The sequence below is a fragment of the Muscardinus avellanarius genome, assembly GCF_963383645.1.
Source record: "Muscardinus avellanarius genome assembly, chromosome: 4".
NCBI classification, from domain to species: Eukaryota; Metazoa; Chordata; class Mammalia; order Rodentia; family Gliridae; genus Muscardinus; species Muscardinus avellanarius.
In genome coordinates, this window is record NC_137789.1 from 38382339 (window position 1) to 38400507 (window position 18169).

Genomic DNA, 18169 nt, shown 5'->3' on the forward strand with positions numbered 1-18169 from the left:
TCAGTACTGTCTTGTCCCCCCGGACCCTAAAACAACCACCATTATCCTCCCTCCCTCTCTCCTTCCTTCCTTCCTTCCTTTCTTCACTTTTTAATTTTTCTTTCTTTTCTTTCTTTCTTTCTTTCTTTCTTTCTTCTCTTATTCATCTTTCTTTCTTTTTCTTTTTCTCGTTCTCTTTCTTCTTTTTTCTTGTACTGGGGATTGAACCCAGGGATATTAGACTTCCAGTCTCCACTCCATCTCTTTTTACTTTCTATTTTTTTATGTGTGTGTGTGTGTGTGTGTGTGTGTGTGTGTGTGTGTGTGTGTCACTAGGAGTAGAAGCCAGGAGATTTTCTACCTCCGGGCTATACTCCCAGAACTATTTTATACTTCATTTGAAAATAGGGTCTCACTAAGTTGCTGAGAGCCTCACTAATAACTGAGGCTGGCTTCGAGCCTGTGCAATCCTCCTGCTCAGCCTCCCAAGCGCAGGGATTACAAGCGTGCGCCACCACACCCGGCTTACTTTCTATTTTGAAACAGCATCTCACTAGGTTGCTGGCAGTCTGGCTTTGCTGCTGAGGTTGTTCTTAGACATGTGATCCTCCCATCTCAGCCTCCCAAATATTGGGATTACAAGTGTGTACCACCACTATGCCCCACTTACCTTTCTTAATAGTTTGGTTTGCAGGCAAAACCCAACCATTCTAACTACTCCTTAAATTAAACCAATCTCATCATTAAGAGAACTAAACTTGTTGTAGATTTAAGTGGGGTTTTTTGTGTTATTGCCTTAACTATTTTAAGTTCTTTAGATGTAATGACCATAGCTTTTATGCTAAGCAGATCTACCAGCTGACCGGACTCCCCCAACCTTTCATCCTACAGAATTCCTCAGTCTAATACCCAGGCACATGAGGGACTTTCAGAAAATTCCTATGAAATCATTATAAGGGCAGTGAGCTCTCCTTAGATAAAGACATTACTCCAAGCTCTTTAGATGTTCTCTAGTGCGTGGATCAAGTTTTATTCTAGAAATGATGTTTATTCTAACTTTTCAATCCCATTAGTTAACTTAGTGGGGATAAGTTCAATAAATTTAAAATACACCTCTCAATACATATTTAAAATCTTTGTAATCTAATGAAGAAAATTATGGGGATCAGTTTGTTAAACTGTATACATGCCACTGTTAAAATGTAGGTTTTTAGGGTTTTTATTCATTTATTATTATTTTATTTATTTATTTATTTATTTATTTATTTATTTATTTATCTTTGGTGGTACTGGGGTTCCTGGAAGCCCTTCTACCTCTGGGCTACACTCCCAGACCTATTTTTTTTTTTTTTTTTTTGGAAACAGGGTCTCCTAAGCCAGCAAGGCTGGCTTCGAACCTGCGTGATCCTCCTGTCTCTGCCTCACAAGTGCGGGGATTACAAGCGTGCACCACCATGCCTGGTGGTTTTTAAGGTTTTTAAAAAATGGATCCTACTCAGTTTTGATTAGTGATATGTATTAATTCTAATATTTTTACTGTAGTCCTATGTTCTTTTATTGTCATTTTCTCTGTGAATATAATGTAATCCTATTTTTGCATAATTTTCTGATAGTGAAAAGTGTTGCTCTTAAAGAAATAAGCAATTGACTCTGAGAGTTGAAGTAATACTTTTTATCATTTTATACAGTGTTGAACATCATAATTCATCGAGGAAGGGAAAGAGAAGTAATGGTAATTTTATCAAGTGGGAAAAGTTACATGCAACACACCTTCCTTTATTGCTTTTTCCTTTGATAAAATTGTGTGGATGGATTTCATATTTCCTTTTGATTTTCCACCATAATAATTTTGTTCCAACCCCATCCACAAGGTCTGAATTCGGCTGTAGGAACAAGTATATTTGGATGTTTTGAGGATGTATCATCAATGGGGAAAAATTATATTGTCAGTTTTAGTCATATCAATGGTTTTATCCGTGCTTCCGAGAATACACTGTGTGCCTTCTTCATCAACTAATGAGGCTCACTGGTTATACATGACAAACATATAACTAGAATAGCCCCTCTCCTTAGTTCATCTCTGTAGCTCTATCCTGGGACTGTATTTGCTGACACTATATCTGCTAAACTATGTGTATTTATAAGCCCTTTGGTACTGCAATATTAAACTGAAAAGGCCCAAAGTCTCATTATTTTGGGAAAGGCAGAGTGTAATTTTCTTTACGTTTTTTTCTAGTAGGATTAGTCAGTGTTGGGTTTCAGCAGTGTGGGTGTTTTTAGGTGGGTTACTGTTCTGTTATGGTTTCAACCTGTGTGTGCTCCTCCACAAAGCTCATGTGTTAGAGCCTGACCTCCAGTGCAGCAAAGTTCAGCAGTGTGGCCATGGCTGGAGGAGGTGGGCACCCCCAGTATTTTAAGGACCACCCTTGTCCTTTGCTGTTTCTAGTCTCTCTTTCATTCTCTTTTTCTGCTTTCAGCTGCCATGAGCTGAGCAGCTTTCCTCTATAATGCTCTTACTTTATTATTTCTTTTCTTTCTTTCTTTCTTTCTTTCTTTCTTTCTTTCTTTCTTTCTTTCTTTCTTTCTTTCTTTGTACTAGGGATTGAATCCAGAGGCATTCTACCACCAAGCTATACCCCCAGCCTGATTTTATTTCTTTTTTGGAAACAAGGTCTCATTAGGTTGCTGAGGACCTCATGAAGCTGCGAAGGCTGGCTTTGAGTCTGAGCTCCTCCTGTCTCAGTCTCCCAAGTACTGAGATTACAAGTATGCACCACCAAGCTCTGTTATTCCCTTTTACCATGATATTTCTTCCTTGGACCAAGCTGACCATGGATGGAACCATTGAGACCATGAGCTAAATAAATCTTTCCTCCTCTAAGTTTTTCCTGACAGGTATTTTGGTCGCCATGATGAAATACTAATACAGTTACTTTGTGACCATGCAGGGGTACAGAACGCAGCATGCCTTTTCTTGTCCTGGCTAGGTGGGCAGAGGGCAGGACCTACCTGATAATGCTTCGGCAATCCCTAGCCCAGGTACTGACATTCTGGGAAAGATTACAAGCTCATTTAAACTATATTTTGTGAATGTTTTCCTTTTGCACTGATTCTATAGTGCTATTTTTGTTTAATGGTTCTTCCTATAATATGAGAACTAGAGAAATCAAATAGTTTAATGGAAGTGAACCACTCTTGGGAGAATTTAGAAGAAGCAGGAACAATCGTCAATGGTTTCTGCTGAGAAGGGGAGTGGGTGGGTGTGCAGGCTCACGTATGAATAAACTCTCCCAGGCATGCGCAGATAGCCTAAAAATAAAGTTGGTTTGGCCTAGTTGCACACAGAACCTGTCTTTTAGAAATGCTAGGAGCCTAAGCCGGGCGTGGTGGCGCACACTTGTAATCCCAGTACAGGAGGATCATGGTTCTCAGCCAGCCTCAGCAAGTTGTGAGGCCCTCTCTAACTTAGTGGGACCCTGTTTTAAAATAAAGTCTAAAAAATAGGGCTGGGGGTGTACCTTGGAGGTAGAATGCCCTTGGGTTTGACCCCCATTTCCACAAAAACAGAAAGAAAGAAATGCGGGGAGCCCTTGTTGGTTGCATCTCAGTCACTTTGTAGATGTTTGTTCACTTTTCCTCTTTGGCGATTAAGCTTCCAGTTTCATCTTCTCTTAACAAGACATGAAAAGTGTAAACAGGCAGTAAACAGCTAAACAGGAAGACTTTTTTCTTAAAAGTGCAGTCATGCACACACCCATGAACACTTGCAATCCCCTCCTCGAACCTCGGCTCTGCTTTCTACCATGAGGCACTGTGCAAGCTGAGAGGGGTAAAAAGATCTGTGTGCAATGTGCACCATGGAAATTTAGTTGTATAACCTTGGGCAAACCCTCAAGTCTTCACCCTCTGTTTCTTTAACATGGGGGTAATCATTTTTTAAATATACTCTTATTGGTGCATTATAATTACACATCATAAGGAGATTCAGAGCGATAGAAATATACATGCCCACAGCAGCTGGTGTGTTTCCCTCCAGATCCTGCCCTGTTCCCTTTCCATCTTCATACATGTTATTGAGATTTGTACTGATAATTTTGTATATGTGGATAACATTATTTGGACTTTTTAATATGGGATAATCTTACCTCTTCCCTTCTCACAGTATTGTGAGACTCTGCTGGAATAGTATCTGTAAAAGTCCTATAAACACATGTAAGGAGGGTCTGTACTTTGTTTCAATGTGTAGCAGGGAGCAGCTGGCATAGCACTCTGCATTTCTCTGCTTTTTCCTTGAGTCCATAGATATCACTGGTAAGAGTGAGCCAGTCTTAAACATCAGCGTTGTGTGATTCCAAACGCAATGTCCTCTGTTTTACTAACAACGGTTATGAACTGTAGTGAGATTAGGAGCAAAGGAGAAATAAGTCAAAGTAGAATCGTGAGCTCTCTGAGTTTTTCTAATTTGAATGGCCAACAGATTTTTTATTGAGCAACGATTATGTGCCAGGCCTTGTTTTAGACACTGAGGTGATAGCAAGTAACAAAACAGACCCAATCTGTGACTGCCTGAAGCCTCCATTCTTTCAGGGGAAGACAGACAATAAGCACAGGAAAATGGATAGTATATTAGAGGTTTGAGTGTTAAGGCAGCCAGTAAAGACAAGGACAGCAGGTGTTACAAATTAACTAGGAAGGTGAAGGAGGTGGCATTGGAGTCAACTTGAAGGAGGTGAGGGGTGAGTCAGAAGGACAGGAGAGATGTGAAGACAGCCATTGGAACTATAAGGACATAGGGGTGGAATTCAAGCCATGATGATCTGGAGGGATGGAGCACCTGAGGCAGAGGGAGCTGCACACATGGGGCCCCAAAGAGGGGACGTGCCTGGTGTGTGAGGAAAGGATGAGTGAAGCTAAAGGGTAGAGAGAGAATCTGAAAACAGAAGGATAAACAGGCAGAGAGATACTGAGGGGGGAGGGGGAAGGAAGAGGAGGAAAAACAGGAGGAAATGGAGGAGGAGATGGAAGAGGAGGAGGAAGAAAAGAAGGGAGAAAGAGGACAAGGAGGAGGAGGGTGAGGAGGAGGAGATGGAGGAGGAAGGAAAGAAGGAGGAAGAGGAGGACGAGGACGAGGAGGAGAGTGGAGACACCGGTGAGAGCTTGCTTTGCAGGCTCCATTGCATTACCTTACTGGATCTCGTGAAAACCCTGGTCGGTCTACAGTTGAGGAAAGTGGTGTGTAAAGAAGCGTAAGCTGGGCGTGGTGGCGCACGCTTGTAATCCCAGCATTCAGAAGGCTGAGACCTGGAGGATCGCGGTTTGCGGACGGCCTCAGCTACTTAGTGAGGCCCTCTGCAACTCAGTGAGACCCGGTTTCAAAATAAAGAATAAAAAGTAGGGCAGGGGGTGTAGCTCAGAGGTCGAATGCCCCTGGGTTCCATCCCCAGACCCACAAAAAAAAAAAAAAAAAAAGAAGAAGCTAAGTTCCCCAGGGTCTTACAGCTGTTAGGTCTTGGAGCCAGCACTGGAACCAGGACCCTCTGATTCCAGCACCCGTGCACTTAACACTGGCTTTATCACCACTCCTCTGCCAGCCAGCCATCCTCAAGTAGTATCTATTGGTGTGACCTAGGTCCTTTTTCTTGTCTTTAGCCAGCTTATACTTACTACACTAAAATCAGAGAAGTCTCTTGAAACCACTCTAAATTTTCTAAGAAAAACAAAATGTAAGAAGAAAATCTATACTAAAGCTATTAAGTAAATTTGGCCCTTAACAAGGAAAATCTCAGTTTCCCCAGGTATTCCTAGCAGATGGGAGACTCAATGAGAAGTCCGCAGACAGAAGCTTTGAAAAAGAATACTCTGTAGTTATTACCAACTGAACAGTTGCTGCTATGCCAATATTTATAGATACTCCAGTTTCTCTCTGCTTCGTGGACTACTTTAAAGTGGTGTCATAATGTAACACCATCAGTGGTCAACAGGAAGTAGGCTCAGCAAAATTGGAACCAAAATGTGTTGAGCTACATGTCAGCATCTCTCTCAGAAGTATAGAGAAAAGTGCCGATACAACTCCACTAGCGTACACTTAATGCTCACTTGGAAGTGTGGGATAGTTACACAGAGGTAGTTATCATCTCTGCCTGAATGACAGGTAAGACTTCAACAGGTAGAGAAGAAAGGAGTAATACTGACAGGTGGGAAACATTCCAATGTTTATGAAGAATTCTATGTTTATTTTCTCATGAGTATCATTTTTCTGATGATACTGAGGACTGGAGTGGCAATAAAAAGTGCTATCAAGATTAACATAGGGAGGAATTTGGTGATTCCAATCATGTGGGTATGATCGTGGAAGGCTTTTAAGTTACACACCTGATCTGTTCTCCATAGGGAAGCCCAAAGGATTCTTGAGAAAGAACATGGCATGATCAGAGATAAAGCCTTAAAGAAACTAAATGGTTAATAGTTCTGAGTTGAGGCAGTAGATAATGCAGGTTTGCATCAAGAAACAGAGCCAGGCATGGTGGCACAGGCTTGTAATCCCAGCATTTGGGAGGCTGAGACAGGAGGATCACAGTTCACAGATAGCCTCAACTACTTAGTGAGGCCCTTTGCAACTCAGTGAGACCCTGTTTCCAAATAAAGAATGAAAAATAGGGTTGTGGGTGTAGCTCAGAGGTAGAATGCCCCTGGGTTCCATCCCTAGTACAGAAAGAAAGAAAGAAAGAAAGAAAGAAAGAAAGAAAGAAAGAAAGAAAGAAAGAAAGAAAGAGAAGAAATGACAGGTGAAATGACAGGTGAAAGTCTTATGGTGTTTAGAGGATGTGTCCAGGCTGAGGATTCCCACAGATGAGCAGGGACTCTCCTGGGTTGACTTTGCCCACTGGTGCCAAGGAAGACTTTTTCCTCCCCTTATTATCAGCCCAGACATGGATGTAAGGGGAAGGGAGACAGACTTAAAAGCTATCAGCTATCAAACATCAAAGATTTAAGATCAGACCCTTTGCCCGGCGAGGTGGCGCACGCTTGTAATCCCTGCTCTTGGGAGGTGGAGACAGGAGGATCATGCAGGTTGGAAGCCAGCTGCACTGGCTTAAGAGACCCTGTTTCTAAATTTAAAAGTATAAAAATAGGTCTGGGAGTATAGCCCAGAGGAAGAAGGGTTTCCAGGAACCCCAGAACCACCAAAAAAAAAAAAAAAAAACTAGACACTTTATTACAAGAAGCAAATTATTTGAACAAATTAGATGAAATTTAGAGTCAAGGGGTGAGTTGGAAAGAGGAAGTCTAATTCCTAATTCCAGATTTTATTAGCCTTCACAGGCTAAGCTATAGAAAAAACACAATCATGATGCAGTAGACTGCTCAGACTACCAAGATATAGCAGTATGGTGTCCTTTCTAGCCACGGACAAAGAACATTTGAAGGAGGAGATGATCTATTGAATTGTGTGGATTGCTAGAGATAGCAAATAAAAATAAAAAATGTTCAGTTAAATTTGACTTTCAAATGAACAGATTTTTGAAAAATTATTTGTAGGCAAAAAACTCTTAGCTGTTTATCTGAAATTCAAATTTAATTGTGCATCCTAAATTTCAGGGGTGGATCAAAGCATGTTTTTAATTAGCCTCTAATATCTGTACATATTTATGGAGTACAATATAATTCAGTTCCTGTATACAGTATACAATGATTAAATTGAGGTAATTAGCATTTCATCTCCTAACCTTTTATGATTTCTATGTGCTTGTAACCTCCAAACTTTTCTGGTTATTTTTAAATACATAATAAATTGTTGTAGACTATAATTACCCAGCTGTGCAATAGAATGCTATGATATTTCCTCTTGTTTAACTGTATTTTAGTACCTTATCTAACCTTTTTTTTTTTTTTTTTTTTGGTGGTACTGGGGTTTCTGGAAGCCCTTCTACCTCAGGGCTACATTCCCAGACCTATTTTATAGTTTTTTTTTTTAATTTGGAAACAGGGTCCACGCCCGGCCTTATCTAACCTTTTTCTATCTCCCTCTCTTCCACCTTTTCCTAGCCTCTAGTGACCACTATTATATCCTCTACTTGTATGAGATAAACTTTTTTAGCTTCCACAAATTAGTGAGGGCATGTTGTATGTGTTTCTCTGTGCCTGGCTGTTTTCACTTAACATCATGTCCTCCAGTTTCAATCATGTTGCTGAAACATGTTGTTTTCATTTTTTATGACTTAATAAAATTCCATTGAGTATATATACCACATTTTCTTTACTAACTCATTGATGGATACTTTGGTTGATTGTATATCTTGGCAGTTGTGAATAGTCCTACAATAAAATGGGAGTGCAAGCGTATCTTTGATATAATGATTTCACTTTCTTCGGGAATATACCCAGTAGCGGGATTTTGAAATAATCTTATAGTTCAATTTTTAGTATTCTGAGGCACCTCCGTATTGTGTTTCCATAATGGCTGAACTAATTCACATTTGTACAACTTCCCTTTTCTTTGCATCCTTATCAGCATTTGTTGTTTTGGTCTTTTTGATAAGAGCCATTCTGACTGGGGTGAGATAACATCTCACTGTGGTTTTGATTTGCGTTTGTCAGATGACTGAGTGGGGTGAGCATTTTCCATATACCTGTTAGCCATTTATATGTCATCTTTTGAAAGGTACTTATTCAGATAATTTAGACATCTTATATGGAAGAGATGAGAGTAGAACACTTTCCTCCAGGAGGCAAGGAGCATCTCTCTGCCACCCTTTAGAACCCCCTGGCCAGTATCACTCTTTCTATCAAAAATGCTCTTCTACCTGGGGCAAGCTGAAGCAGCAGGAACAAAGTGTCCTGTAACAAACACTGCTTGGCTACAAAGCTCAGCTAGACTGGCTGCTTACAGCCTCCCTCTCCTTTCTCTCTTTTGTCAGTTCAATGTGTGGCTGCCTGTGTTGGTAACCTCCAGACATGACTAATTGATTTTGTTTATCGATTGGATTATATTTTCTTCATTCCATGTTACTCCCTTCCCTTCCTTACATCTGTCATCCCACCCTTTTTTTCACCCTAACATCCATCTTCCCATGGTCCCTTTCTCTCTCCCCCCTTTTCCCCTTCCCCCTTCATTTAACAGATTTTTTTTTTTTTTGGTTACTTCTTAATTTCTGCTTTGTAGCAGTTGTTTCTCCATCTCTTTTATCCACAGTTACTACTATTCTAGCTGCTTAGGGCCCACACAGGGCACACTCAAAATGCAAATCGTCAGATCTGTGCAGAGGGAACAACAATGCAAAGACACCAATGTCTGCACTGAGATTCAGAAGGCGGTTACAAAGCACTGTTATTTTTTTTCTCCTCATTTGTTGGCCTAGTTAGAGAAGAAATGAGGTGTGGTCCTGCCTGAAAAGTATTGGTTCCTGCAGCAGGAGTTTCCTTGGGTGTAAAGTCAACCTCTTCCAGGAAAAGCACTCCTTGTAGCCAAAGCTGTGTTCAGTAAGGGAGAGCTGTAGCTTTTATCCAGAAGAGCAAAGAGCCCGATCTTAGGGTAGAATAACAGGGCCACAGAAATGGAAATGTTTGTCACTGACAACAAATTTTCACTCTGTGATGGCAATAGACACAACAAGCAGAAGCTTTCTGCAGACCTAGTGTTGGGTGCCAGGCCTACACTATGAAACAAGACACAATTCAACACCTGACAGGAGGTATTGATCTTCAGCAAATCATGCAAATAATTAATCCTGGCTTGTAGTAACTGCTAAGAAGGAAAAGTACAAGATGGGATTGGGTTGCATCTTAGGAGGCCTGGCCTGGCCTGGCGCTGGTGGTCAGAAGTCTCTGGAGGCAGAGCTTATCCCAGTAGAGATCTAAGGGGTGAGTATGTGTGAATTAGACCAATGACACATTTAGAAAATGGGGGTGATTGGGTGGAAAAGAGAGCCGATCGGATACAGCAAGTGCATGGCTACAGTGTATGGATATGACAGAGCAGGGCCCCAGGCTCCCTCTGGGATGGGCTACAACATGACTTCCTGCTACAGCAGCCCCGGGTCACATGGTTACGGTGACTGTCTCGTGTCTCTCACATCCGACTCATGGAGTCTAAGTACAGGGTCATGGCCTCCTGGCCTTGGGAGGGGAGACGAGAGGGAAAGCACAGGGGCCTGCTCTCCATCAGCTGCTTCTATGATGGGAGCTCTGAGGCTCCCTTCCGGTGGGAATAATGACCACCATATGGATGAACTCTCAGGCAGGGGCCGGCAGGAGCCCTCTTGGGGTATAAACTCACAAATGTCTTTCACATCTGGCTAGGGATCCAAGGAGGGGGCCAGGCTGGACCGTAACAGTGGCTCTTTCTCCTTCTCTTTTGTGTCATTTACTTGCTCTTGTTTTCTCTAATTCTCCATGGAAGTAAAGTGAGGGGAAGAATGTCCCCAACTCGGGAGAGTTCATCCTGTACGCAGCCCTATCAAACTAAACCCTGCATCACTCAGATGGATGGTCAGTGTATACTGGATACCTGCTAAATGCCAGGCAGGACTCTGAGTTTTCCCCTGTTCTTTGGGAATATTGAATTCTTTCCCTTTTCAGTTAGTCCTCCAAACAGCCCAAGGACAGAGAGGCTATCATACCTATTTTACTGCAGAAGAAACGAGACTGAGCCATGACTAAGGACTTTCCCCAGATCACATACACGGTGCCATGATAAAGACTTCAAGATAGCTCTTCTACTATAGAGGCGAATCCCCTTTTCACATGCTTTGCCGGAGGAAACAAAAAATATGAGGTTCAAAGAAGTTCCTTTGTAATGTCTCCTTATTAGCCAATGAATGAGTTTATTAGCCAATTAGTAATGTTTGATGGACAAACATTACTATTTTCAGCCTTGCTGGCCAGGATAGGGAGTGACCCATCGGTACCTTCTGACAGAAGCAGCCATTTAAACCCCAATAATGACCCAGACAGAGACATGGGAGAAGGAAAGGGGAAAGGGGAGTCCCCCTCTGTTGGGACCACAGGCTACATGAATTTGTTATGACTATTACTTTCTTTTTGTCCAAATCACAGAGTGAAACAGATACATTACTTGTGCCACTTCTATAGTAAAATTACACGGATAAAATATTAATGAAAATGCTCTCAATTGCACCCAGAATCCCAGATTGCTGTCATTTCCCCATATCATGTAGGATAGTATTTTTACAGAAATTCCTTCTAAGCCCAGAAGCAGTCGATGTTAAACACATGTCTACTTAAAAAAAAAAATAAGAAAAATGATGAACTATTCTTAGACTTTATGGAGGGGCTGGGATTCATTCACTAAGTACATTTGTGGGCCCTGGAGGATATCTAAAAATGGGGGCCTGGGCTCCTCCTGTTGAGTGGTGAGGCCTGAATAGCCAGGGCTGATCCGCCCGCCTCTCTAGTCCGGTAGCCTCGCTGTTGTATGTTATGGTTCTATCAGCAAACATTCTGCATTTTAAACAAGAATTGAGTACCTTTGGTAATTCAGACATTCAGTACAATTGGAATTCCATGGAATTCCTCTTGGGTAGGTCTTGGCAGAGCTGTGGCAGTCCTGAGAGACTGCGGAGGCTCCCAGCCCCCCTGCTCACCCTCCATTTGGCCCCCCGAGGTGGTGGAACAAGCAGCTCTGTTGCAGCAGTCTGTGCCCAGCTGGTGTGCTAGTGAGGGGCTTTGAAACCCTTGACTCTGGACACGCCCACAGTTTCTTTCTTTGAGGCAGTTATGTAGTTTCCGCAGGCCTGGATGGTGACCATTTCATATGGCCCCTGTCCACTTACTCTTGGGTGCTTTGAGCATGCAATATAAGGATACCACCAGTTACTGGCAGTCTAGGAGAGGGGGGTGGAGATAGCCATTAACCGGACTTGAAAGTGCATGAAAAGGGCATGCCAGGACAAGTCAGGAGTTAAGAATCAAGCAGTAGAGGACGTCAGGTGCTGTCCAAACAGGTCATCTCTTTAGGCTCAGATGGGGTGATTACATGGCTATTCTAGTGCACTGGCTAATGCATGCGGTGGGTATGCCCCTCCAGGCACTGGAATAGCAAATGCCAAATTGCTCATATGTGAGTCCTTGTAACTATGATGGGACAGAAGAAGTGGGCTGGAACTCCAACTTAAATTCCAGTTCTAATTCAATTCCAATCTTAGTTAAAATATAAAGGCTCTAGAAAAAAAAAAGAGCTTTATTAGAGAACTTGTAAGGAAGGCTCTAGGGTACTTGTCACGGACATCAAGAACCTCTTTGTAATAAATTCTGCCTGAGGAATCCAGGAACTGTGGTGGAGGTAAATGCCAAGAGAATAAAAGAAAAATGGAGTCAGCTTAAATGTCTATAAAGGGAGATCCATAAAATATATTCCAAATAATGAAATACTAAAAGCTATAAGCCTCATGTTATTAATCATTGTATCTGTTACCTAATTCAATGCCTGGAAAAGTCACTGCTCACAACTGTTGAATCACTCAAAAAATTAAAATCTGGCAATTTGAAAAGACGAGATACATCTAAATGTGTAGCATGGAAAAAAGGCTTATAATATACTTTTAAGTGAAAATGTAAAAAAGGTTTATAATATACTTTTAAGTGAAAATACAGATTTAAAAACTGCATATAACCATGTCATTTATGGTTAAAGCATACAGATTTTATACAAATGCATTTAAATGTCTAGGAGGATATATATATATATATATATATATATATATATATATATATATATATATGTATATATATACAATTATATATATACATATATATGTATATATGTATATATGTATATATGTATATATGTATATATAATATACATATATACATATATATGACGTATCTGTTAATTGTAGTTCTTTTTCATTGGAATACTATTAGAACAAAATGAGTGTTCATTTTTTCATTTTTATACCTTTTATTCCTTAGTTTTTTTTTTATACAATACCATTGTCCCTTCTTAGCTGTAGTTTCACTTTCTACACTTTCAATTAGTCATGAGAAACTATGCCAAAAAATATTAAATAGAAATTCTAGAAACAGTTAATAAGTTTTAAATAACTTATATCACAGTATACTGTTATAATTGTTTTGATATGTTACTGGGTTAGTCAGCATCCTGTCACTGTGACCAAATACCTGAGAATAACAACTTCAAGGAGGAAAGGTTTATTTGGGCTACAGTTTCAGAGTTGCAGTCTATGGTGGGATGGCTCCATTGCTTTAAGCCCATGGTGAGACTGAAACATTGTTGTGGAAGAGCCTGGTAGAGGAAAGCTGCTCACCTCCTGCAGGTTAGGAGAGAGAGAGAGAGAGAGAGAGAGAGAGCGCGAGCTCAAAGACACAGACACATCCCTGATGGCTGCCTTTCTTCCCTTGGGTCCCATCTGCTGCAGTTTCTACCACCTCCCAATAGTCCATTCAGCTGTGAATCCATCAATGGATTAATCCAGTTCAGTTTTCACTGGAAAGCCAGTCACCACTGCTGCGGAAGTGAGTTCAGGAGTGTGACCCCTCCTCCCACAGGAGGTGTGCGTCCATCCACCTTGGGAGGAAGCCCTCTCTGCAAGCAGTGGCTTTGAATGTGGCCATGAAGTTTCAGCAAGGCCATCTTGTGGCCAGATGGGGAAGCAGGTTTCCTAATTTCAGCTCATCTGAAGGAAGAATATTTGGGTTAAGATAAAGACAAAGTTAGTGGGATTGTTATACAGCTCTTTGGTTCTCCTTCTAATATCTTAGTTTCCCTACTTTGCCTATTACATGTCAGTTTGTATGTAGGATCTCCTTTCAAATTTTCACTGGTTCCATAGAAGGGAAATTCTGAAGCAATGTGCTTCTCTGGGTATTATTTAGTCATCCTCCCTCCCACACAGTGACAATCATAGACAACAGACCTAGAAATAAATTTGTACATTGCAGTCACCAGTAAAATTCAGGTGGCTAAAATACCTGATGTCCAAGTTGTGGCAAATGAATGTTTTCTCATTTCTAACTTTTATAATATCCTTCCTTACATTTTTGGAACCTTTTTCTAGTAGTGTTTTTATACTTTAGACATTCCTTGGTTGAAAATTCAAAGTAATTCTTAGTTGTCAAGGTGACATGCCTAGAACGAGACAAGCATTTTAATGAACCTGGTCTCTTCCCGGGACTGCTCTGGGCTCTCTGCTCCTGTGGCAGCCAAACTTGATTCAGCTGTTTGCACCTTGTAAATTCCATTTTAGGAGACTCCGCGCAGCTTGCTTTGAGTCTTTCCCCCTGAAGTTAACCAGGCTGTCCAGAAGAAGTTGTGGACTTTTCCTTGGAAAACCTAGTTCTTGGATCTGAGGAATTAAGTCATCATGTTTTTAGAGCCTAATGAGGAATCACAGAAATTCAGTGCTACATACTTTCCCTCCACATATAAAAAAACTAAAGGAGCTTACATATTCCAAAAAGTTATTTTCTGTTACTTGTTTTCTTTCAGAGTAGCATCATTTTTGTCACTATTTCTCCTCCACCACCTCCTCCTCTGCCTCCTCCTCCTCCTCCTCCTCTTTCTCTTCCTCTTTCTCCTTCTCTTCTCCAGAACTGGGGATTGAACCCAGGAGTGTTCTACTTCTGAGATACACCCCCAGTACTACTTTATTTTATTATTTTTATTTTGTAATAGGGTCTCACTAAGTTGCTCAGGCTGTCCTTGAACCTGTGACCCTCCTGTCTCAGCCTCCCAGATACTGAGATTACAAGTGTATGTCACCACACCTGGCTTATTTTTCTTTTTAAGTGAAAAATTGGTTTCATATTTTAGATTCCTAGCTATGGTTCTTTGATGGTTATTTCGTGTCTTCTATAAATTTATCTTTTTCATCTCTGCTCAATATTAACCCCACAAATTTTTTTTAACACTGGAAGGCTGGATTTAGCCCCAAATAAGATGGGAAATTCAATAATATTCTAAACTACCGACTAACAGTATGCTGGTGTTTGATGGAATAGCTGTGCCTGTACTTAGGGAAACACAGGACTGAAGCAAATGTTCTTATAAGGTGTGGGATGAAACATGGAAGAGGCAGGTCACAGGGAGAGAAAGTTTGGAGGGAGAAATCAGAGGTGGCCCCGGGCCACACACAGCCTTGTCAACAGAGGGAGCTCTGACTTACTCTAAGTGTGTGGGGAAGCCCTTGTAGAACCACGCAGAGGAATGACACAGTCTGACATGGTTTTAAAAGGTCACTCACTCTGGAGGCTGAGTGGAGGATAGTTGGGGGTATGGGTGGGGAGGTGGAGGACGAGCCTGGGAAGCGAGACCCAGTGTGGAGGGTGTGGTAGAGGACCAGGGAGAAGTTGATGGTAGCTTGGATGGAGGTGGTGACAGTGGAGATGCCGGGTGGTGAAGAAGGGTTTGAGAAGGCAGGCTTCACCTCTTCACATTCCTATCTACCTCAGCACCACCACACATCACTGGGACCAGGCTTCTAGAACACGATCATCTAGGGGACAAGCCATATCCAAATCACAGTGACTGTCAAGGGTTAGATGTTTTCATTTATTATAGAGCTTGGCCTTAACTCAATGCTGCAGCTTTGTGTATGGGATTATTGCATTTATTTCTGTCATTGGATCAATAGCATATGAATTCACAGTACTGGATTCATTTTACAGGTGAGAAAGCTGAGGTGTGCCAAAAACTCAAGTGACCTACCCCACAGCTAAGTAAACAACAAACCAGGCTTTGAACATAGGCATTTCAAATCCACATCCTGAGCTTTCCCTGTTATGTTTTCCTTGCACAAAATAAGTGTTTTAATGACTGGATGGAGTAATAAAAAGTACATGACTGATTTGACCTGAGGTGCAACTTTTGCCTCATACTATTTTTTTCTTGACTGCTAATTAATGTAGCCTGACCCTGCTCTTATTCTCAACTTTCCCCATTCAACTCAAACAGGCAGAAATTCCTGTCTTCCAGAAGCAAAAGGTATTGTCAGGCATTCTTTCGTCTTCTTCCTCCCCACCCAGGAAAGCAAACTCTGTCATATGTCCCTCGGGATGTCCATCGCGCTGTCGGGCCACGTCCAGATGGTCCTCTCAAGTGCAGTCATCCTACTTAGTCAAGTATTTGTAGTTATCTGCTGAAACAACTTCTGGACTAAATTGCAAACACCCGTTTCCCAAATAACTTCTTCTGTGCTCTTCTGCCTTGTTTGTGTTATGGCCTTTCTGTGCTAATGATTTTGTAAATGTGGTTTAATTACTGTTTACTGAAAAATCACTGCACACAGATCAGTCTCGGTGGGAGACTTCGCCAAGACGTTGGGGCAATTTGCTTCTAGAGCAAAGACAGCTAATGAATGAGAAGCACTTTTGAAATGTTTGCAAAGGAACTTAAGTTTGGTTTTGAAAAAAATAGTACTTTATATATTCAAGAAGACAAGTTATTCTTTAAAGGAGTAGATTTAAATATCAAAATGGCAATTCCCTCCACAAAGGCTGGGCACGGGGTGATTTGCATATAATGTGTGAACTCCACACCAAACACACCACACAACTCTCAAAAGGAAAACCTGAAATTACTTGTAAATTCCATTAATGTTCTAGAGCTCTGTCCATTGGTGTATTATTCATTATCTCATGCTTCTGAGTTCTGGCCTCAGGCAAAACGACAACTTAGCAACTAAATGACAGTTTTTTAAATTCTACTGTAAACCAGCCTTCCTAACTTTGGTTATTCTTTATTCTTTTTTGTTTACCCCCAGGGGGAGAAAGTGACACAAAAGGAAATAAAAAGTTATTGGGATGTTCAGTTTATAAATTCTATGTGTGCTCCATTTGGAGCTGTTTATTTCGGTCTTGTATAAAGCAGGGTTTGCTTGGTTTCATATAGGGGGAACCGCCAAAATAGATATCTTACTGCAGGTTCCAGCTCCAGTACAAAACTTAGGTATAAAATCAACATTTTTAGATTCCATATATCAGAGAGACCATGAGAGCTACAGTTAGATGGGAGAAATAAGTTCAGACATTCCAATGCACAGTAGGGTGACTACAGTTAAAAATAATCATGTATATTTCAAAAAAGCTAGAAGAAAGGATTTGAATGATCTCATCAGGAAAAATGTTTGAGGTAATGTATTTGCAAATTATCTTGATTTGATCATTATACAATAAATACCTGTATGGAAACAGCATCTTGTACCCCACAAGTATGTACAGTTATTATCTGTCAGTTACAAATAAAACACCCCAGAGTCAATCAACTTGGCAATTTATATGAATTCCTCCCTGTTTCCTGATCTGTGGATGTTACAAAAGAGGCTTCAGCAGGATGAGGTGCAAGCACTGTCCTGGAGGAATTTCTTTCCTTTTTATACTTCTATTGGTGCGTTGTAATTACACATCATAGTGAGGTTCGAAGCAATAGAAAACTATATGCACACAGCACTCGGTGTTTCTTTCCAGATCCCACCCACTCCCCCATCTGTCCCCATCCATATTAGTGAGATTGTTTTTTTATTCCTCTCTCCTTTCTCCGCTCCCCACTCCCTCCGCAATCCCCTCCACTATTCTACTGCTCACTCTCCCTCATTTATCTGAAGTTCCTTCTGTTTCTTATTTTCTCTCTACCTTCCATGCATGAGAGAAAACATACGACCCTTAACTTTCTGAGACTGACTGTTCTCATTTAGCAGAGTATCTTCTAGTTTCATCCATCTTTCTGCAAATGACATAACTGGGTTATTTATGCCTGAGTAAAACTGCATTGTGTCTGTACTGCATTTTCTTTATCTGTTCATCAGTTGATGGGTACCTGGGTTGGGTCCGCAATTTGGCTATTGTGAATCGTGCTGCTGTAAACATGGGTATGCATGTGTAACTACAGTGTTCTGATTTTGATTCTTTTGAGAAGTGGTATAGCTGGGTTATAGGGTAGTTCTGTTCCTAGTCTTTTGAGGAACCTCAGTACTAATCTCCATAGTTTACTAATTTACAATAGCATCAACAGTGTATCATCAGCATTTATTATTGTCTGTATTCTCTCTCTCTCTCTCTCTCTCTCTCTCTCTCTCTCTCTCTCTCTCCCTCTCTCTCTCGGTATGGAAGATTGAACACTCAGAGGCATTTTACCTCCCCACTACACATTACACCTCCAAGTCCCTTTTATTTTTTTGTTTTGAAACAGGGTCTCTCTAGGTTGCTGAGTCTTGCT